The following is a 7,491-nucleotide window of genomic DNA, read 5'->3' as shown; positions in this document are numbered from 1 at the left end:
CATGTCATTAAACCGATCTGAGTCTATATGACCTGCCATTGATCAATGTCTCTCGTCCCTGTATCTCGTTGTATTTCCATCCCTGAGAATCACCTATGATGCCTCTTTCGGGTGATTTAATTTCTAAAATATGGCACAAGTCTCGCCTTTGGTTAGCTTTATTTTGATCGTACACTCCTGTGACCACCATCACCTCATTTCTTTGTTGAACCATAATTGACAATATTTGATCTGTTTCGAGCATCACATCCATGGAAACTCAAGATGGGTCCCACATACAAATAATTTGACTATGGGCCGAGGTTGTAAAGTTTCCTACAATTTTTCATCTTGAGAAATCTTTTTTCAACACCGGCGTCACTTCTCAAGTTACTTTGGTTTTCAACGTAAAAGCAATTTCAACATTTTGATTTTGTAGAGCACCCATGATACTTCTGCCGGCCCACTTTCTCCCCAACACCCTAACATTCCCGGCTTCCTTTTTTGCTCAATTTAAAACTCTGTGAGCTTACCCCTTGCCCCCAAGGAGTCATCGCGCTTTGACTGGAAGCCGATCATGAGCGTTTTTGCTCATGCCGGCATCGTGGCCATCCGATTTGCATTTTAAAAAGCTCAAAAGTCAACAAAACCATGTGGCAATGATCCAAAATGCAAACAGACGGCCACGATGTCGGCACGAGTAAAAACGCTCATGTTCAGCATGACCTGATCTGCTTCGGCTTTGACTCGCCCCAAGGAGTAATGCCCATAAAATTTGAACATAGACCACCTTTCTATCGGCCTAGGTTTCATCCAAGCCCCTTTGGGGCTGTGTGTTGTCTGTATAAAATTGAAAACTTCAATGCAACATGCGGTCACCCTATATGTGTTTTTTTTTTTTTGGGAAAAAAATTCACTTGGGCGCCAAATTTCTCCTCTACCCACTTTTCAGCAATTGCTGAAATGGCTGAAGGCTTTTTCAGAAGCTATACAAAAACAATCATCTTTAAAAACATGATTCTCTTTTGGTTTCTAGAATTGCCCTTTGAAATTAAAAATTACTCATTCAACCTTCTTAAAAAAAAATTAAATACTATAAACATTTGATTATAAAGGTTATTATTGTAAATTGACTTGTGATTAAACATCAGTTAAATACTCAATAATTAATGGCATACTTTTGTTTGGCGGTTTTCAAGAAAATAGAGACCCATACGTAAAAATAGAAAAAATGATGGTCGTTTTTTAAATTAATACTAAAGGTTGGTCTCTAAGTAAATGGTTGGTTAGTTGGTTGACGCAATCACGTGAAACCGACGCCCATGACGTCAGCCAGCGTGCATAAGACAGCAGTCCGGCCCAGCCAATCACACACACACACGCACACATAAACGCACGCGCGCGCACAACTCATGATCGATAACCGATAACCCTGAGAATGGGTTGGATCTAGAACGGGTGGATCCAAAATATATCTGGGTTTGGACCTCACATTCGGAGAATCCTACTACGTCTCGACGTAGGATGGTCTAGTGCAAGTTATAAAGATCCAACCAGGTTTTTGAAAGGAAAATCCACATCGAGAAGGATGGGTGGCGCTGCTCAGCCAGAGTAACCATCTAGGCTGTAAAATATGTAAAAAATATCGGCGATATTTTGAACAGTTAATGATTTTATCGTCATATTTCCATAAGTGGATACATCGTAAAAAAAAAGTGATATGTTCAAAAGTTTGCCTATTATGAAAGATTGCATTTTTTTTATCGTCGTATCATCATGAGATAAACACTCGTAAGCTTTGTATTTTTTAAAGTTTTCGTTGCAGTGCACATATATTTATTTTTTTAGCTGTTATATATATACATGGAGAAACCGATAATTTTCTAAAATTTTCTTGAAAAGAATATTAACTTATTGTGGGATTTTTTTTATATATACTTACATGGAGAAACCGACTTAGCCAACGTTGGCTCTGCCTGTCATACTTATTATCACTATCCTGAGAGCCAGTGGCGTAGCTAGGATTCATGTGACGGGGAGCAAACAGGGCTGTAGGAAAAAAAAACTGGTTTGATAGTTGGGGGTTCGCGGAAAAAAAATTTTGAGATAAAATAAAAAATGGCTACAATTATTAATAAAAATCTATTTCATATGGACAAATCAAACTATTTGCTGCAGTCAGGGCTGGGCTGGGCGAGGACTGGGCTACAAAAATGGATAAAAATCTATTTCATATGGAATCAGGGATGGGCTAGGATTGGGCTTTAACAACAACAACAACAACAACAACAACTACGCCTTCATCCCAAAACAATTGGGGTCGGCGATATGAACCAACAAAGAAAATCATTATGGGTCTTCCACATGAATCCTTCTCCTCCATTCATTTCTATCCAATGCCATGTCCTCGGTGAAGTTCAAAGCATTCATATCCTTTCTTATCACCTCCATCCATGTCTTTCTAGGCCTACCCCGACCTCTTTTAACTAATATATTTTCCCATTTCCCATCCTTCTAACTGGAGCATCATTAGGCCTTCGTCGAATATGTCCAAACCACCGTAAACGATTCTCTCTCATCTTATTTTCAATGGGTGCAACGCCTACCTTCTTACGTATCTCCTTGTTCTGAATCTTATCTTTTATTGTATTTCCACACAGCCATCTCAGATACGCATCTCAGCTACACTCATTTTTTGAATATGATGTGTCTTGGCAGCCCAACATTCCGTACTATATAGTAAAGCGGGCCTAATAGTCGTCCTATAAAACTTTCCCTTCAACCGCAATGGCATTCTACGATCGCACAACACTCTAGTTGCACTCTTCCATTTCATCCACCCAACCTTTATCCTATGATTTACATCTCCATCAATTTCTCCATACTTTTTAATGATAGATCCCAAATATTTGAAAGAATCATTCACCGATATTTCATGCTCACCAAGCTTCACTACACTCCCATCACTACTTTGTTGCTTACTAAATCGACATTCCATGTATTTTGTCTTACTCTTACTCAACTTAAAACCTCTTGCTTCCAATGTCTGTCTCCATAATTCTAACTTAGCATTAACCCCAGCTCTAGACTCATCAATCAAAACAATATCATCAGCAAACAACATACACCACGACACATTTTCTTGAATTGATCTCGTAAGCTCATCCATCACTATAGCAAATAGGAAAGGGCTTAAAGCAGATCCTTGATGTAACCCAACCATTATAGGAAAATTGGTTGTCACCCCTCCACAAGTGCGGACATTGGTTACTACTCCTTCATACATATCTTTAATTATACTAATGTACTTGAGAGAAACACCTTTCTTCATCATTGTCCACCAGAGAACGTCCCTAGGTATTTTATCGTAAGCCTTCTCCAAATCAATAAAAACCATATGCAAATCTTTGTTCCTCTCTCTATTTCTCTCAATAAGTTGTCTAAGAAGATGTATAGCTTCCATAGTTGATCTTCCAGACATAAAACCAAATTGATTCTCCGATATCATGACAATCTTCCTCAACCTAGACTCAATCACCCTCTCACAAAGTTTCATAGTATGACTCATGAGTTTTATACCACGATAGTTTGTGCAATCTTGTATATCACCCTTATTCTTATATAGAGGCACCAAAGTACTATTCCTCCACTCATTAGGCATCTTATTTGTCCGCCAAATCTTGTTAAAAAGATTTGTCAATCATTCTAAACCTTTCTCTCCCAAGCATTTCCAAGCCTCGATAGGTATACCATCTGGGCCAACTGCCCTTCTTGATTTCATTTTCTTCAAAGCCTTTGCAATTTCTTTCTTTTGAATCTTGCGCATGAAGTCACGATTCATCTCATGAAAAGGAATTGAAAAGTCTCCAAGATCCTGTGCATGACTTTCATTAAATAGCTTATCAAAATAATCTTTCCATCTCTACTTAATCTCCTCATCTTTGACTAAAACCCTTTGCGTTTCATCTTTGATACATCTAACCATACCTAGATCCCTCGATTTCCTATCTCTCATCTTTGCAAGCCTATAAATACTCTTCTCACCCTCTTTGATATCCAACTTGTCATAAACCTCCTTATATACCTTATCCCTCGCGTTTCGAACTATTTTTTTAGCTTCCTTCTTTGCTATCATATACTTCTCCAAATTCTCATTATCACGATTTTTACTTAGATTTCTATAACACTCTCTTTTAACCTTAATAGCTAATTTGACATCCTCGTTCCACCATGATGTATCCTTACCTAGCGGTGCACCGCCTTTAGACGCACCCAATACCTCCTTAGCCACTGTTTCGGGGCTTTAAAAAAAAAATTAACTATTTCGGGAGGCAGGACTGGGCTACAACCCAGTCCTGCTCCCCCCCCCAGCTCCGCCTATGCTGAGAGCGTAAAACTCCATAGGCTTACCCTTTGCCCCTAGGAAGTCGCCATGCTTCTTCTTGGGCAAGAGAGGTGACGCCTATGATATTTGAATCTAGACCACCTGCATAGCGGCCTAGATCCCATCCTAGTAAGAAAAAGGATAAATTTTGGGTTCAACTAAAAAATTATTCTTGGGGCAAAATTCTTGCCTGATGATCCTACGTGAGTCAATTTTTATTTATTTGCTTGGAACCTCAAAACAATTTAACATTGTGACTGGGAGGAAGGTGTCAGAGGAGATGAGATGGTGTGAGAGACATTTATTTGAGTTGAACTACTTCATCAACAAAAAATTAGAGGATGTTTTGGAAAATGAATGTAGGTAATCGTGAATTTAGGATGAGATTCATGAGGTTATAAATCCTCACTTTTACCCTCTTTCAACTCCTTTCACGGTGAAGAGGTATTTACAACTCCTTATTTTGAAGAGATTTCTGTGGGTAGTTACCAAAACTCATTCACCTTCGGTGGGTATTTACCGATGGAGATGACATTGGATCAGAGCGAGCGCAGGGGATAAGCTCTCTACCCCGGACTGTCTCAAATTTTTTCCTCCATCTCCGATCCATCCCTGTGATGGATTTTGATTTGCGCCTCCATCCTCAGTTCATTCCCCGTTTTATATCTTTCATCATCGTCCCAAATTGGGTGGGTTCAGACGGATCCCTCTCTTTTATCTGATACATGATTTAAATAATCTTTCTTTAGGGTCGTTAGAAGGAAGGAGAGAAGAGAAATGATACTTGTTTCTAAGGTTAGGAGGTAAGAACTTAGGGTTAGAAAATATATATAGGATTAAATGTTCTTTTATAGTATAGTAAGAATATATTAATAATTTCATTAAAGGGCATCGAGGATGGGATGGGGCGGGGCAGGTTGGGACGGGGCGGAGGCAAAAGTAAGTCCATCCTTGCACAAGATTTGATTTTCACCTCCATCTTCGGTCCATTCTCAGTTTCATGTCCTCCATCTCCATCCCAAATAGGGCAGGTTGGACGGATCTCTGTTTTTCTTCGGTCCACTGTCATTCGTAGTTCTCAAAAGACATTCACCTCTCTCTCTCATATTAGTTGTTTTATATTCATTTGGATCTAAGTAACCCAAATCTCACACAATTGTCAAACATTGGATTTGGATCAGTAACAATATTGACTCCATAACATTCATGCATCTTGTTTGGATTTGGAGTCATATCTGGTCCTAAAATCTCTATATAAAATCCATATTTAAGTTGAATATCAATCGCTTTTATTTTGTCAAATCTAACTTAATGGACTCATTCAATCAGATATCTAACCTATATCTAAATTTTTTGTCAATCAGATATTTTTTTTTTGCCAAATCTAGCTTAATGGACTCATTTTCAATTGGATATTTGACCCATATCTAAATTCTTTGGGTTCTTAATAATAAAGTAAAAAATAGATTTGATTTGTTCAATCTTTGGTCGAACCTAAGCTTTGTTTCTTATATCGATTTAGATTTATATATTCAAAGTGTTTTGGATTAAAATCTTTGTTTGGAATCGGATATATGGTTGGATTTAAATCTAATCAAATTCATCAATAGCTTGTAAATGTAGGTTTTTTGGCCATTATTATTATTATTATTATTATGAAGCTTAAGGTTGATATTTGGGTAGGCCTAACAAATAAGATATATAGTTGATTGAAATGTTAAACATTTTTCAGTTTCAATTTTTCAATGATACTTATGCTTTTAGTTCACATTTTTTAGTTAGTTGACTTTTATTAGAATTGAAATTATTGAGTAGAACTTAATAGCTTTAAAAGTATACTTAATTTTTTGTGCAAGAGATTCAATCCAATCGTAATCTATATTATATTTTAAATTATTTTTTACACACGACAATAATTTAAATATTTCTTGTTTATAAAAAAATTTAAATATCAATTATGCAATTAAATATGATATATTTTCTCTCTGCATTCTTTACTACTCAAATACCATGCTACGAGTTCCAAAGCAAGGTGAGAAATCCGGAGTAGTTGAAAGCCTTAACGAAAGAGTTGTTTATACTTTCAAACAAAAGAGAGAGCACAGACTTTTTCGAAATCCATTTTCTTTGAACCAATTAGTTGTACTTTCCCAAACTCCTTGCAACTCCCTTCAACACAAGTTCCCAAACAAAGCCTTAATTCAGGTAGAGGCCTACCTCAGCATATACCAAATCAGATTAGGACCAAACTAATGCTTGGATCATATCATCCGGCCCGATCACCTGATGAAAGCCTACTTGGTGGATCCACGTGATCCGATTATCTCAAGACCTGACCTATGGACAATTACAAGACATTAACACCTACAAAGTGTTAGAAAATATGTCGACATTATATTGGCAATCCCCAAAACATGTGATCATTTCCACAATATATTCAACGTTAGAAACATCTTATTCTAAAAGGCATTACGATACCTCTTAACAGTTTTACATTTCATAAATACCTTTAATAATATTTGTTTCTTTTTTTATGCATTCAGATATTCTCTTGATACAGGATCCAATCCAAGTATCCGACCCATTAACAGCTCTACTAGAAGTAAACCAACATATAAGCCATGAGTGCTACATGAGGTTGCGACATGAGAAAGATGTAGGAAAAGTGATACGAAGTGAAAAATAAATACATATTTTCTAACGCTTTCAAACAAGAGAGACTTTTAGTCGAAAGAGTTTTTCTGAAAAATACATTTTTTATAAGAAATATTCATCCACTCCCCACCATCACCACCAAAGAATGTTTCCAAACAAGACAAAATAGTGATTTACACTCACCACCAGCCACCATTTCACCACCACCACCTACCGTTGTTTACCTCCCAAAAAAACTGTCATCCCCAGGATTTTCCACCGTCCATCTCACCACCACCATCACTACCACTCATCTCTCAAAAAGTCACACTGGACAAGCTCTACCACCACCCCCCACCCCCACCCCCACAATGATTTTGCACTATCCAGCATCACCCACCTCTTTAAAAATCGTATCGGAAAAGCTCCACCACCACATTTCTTCACATCTCTCTCATTTTTTGAAGATTTTTTATTTTATTTTATTTTTCTCA

This window comes from Nuphar pumila, chromosome 4 (assembly GCF_984573655.1).
Source record: "Nuphar pumila chromosome 4, dmNupPumi1.hap1.1, whole genome shotgun sequence".
Taxonomy (NCBI): domain Eukaryota; kingdom Viridiplantae; phylum Streptophyta; class Magnoliopsida; order Nymphaeales; family Nymphaeaceae; genus Nuphar; species Nuphar pumila.
Note: the sequence above shows the minus strand (reverse complement) of the source record.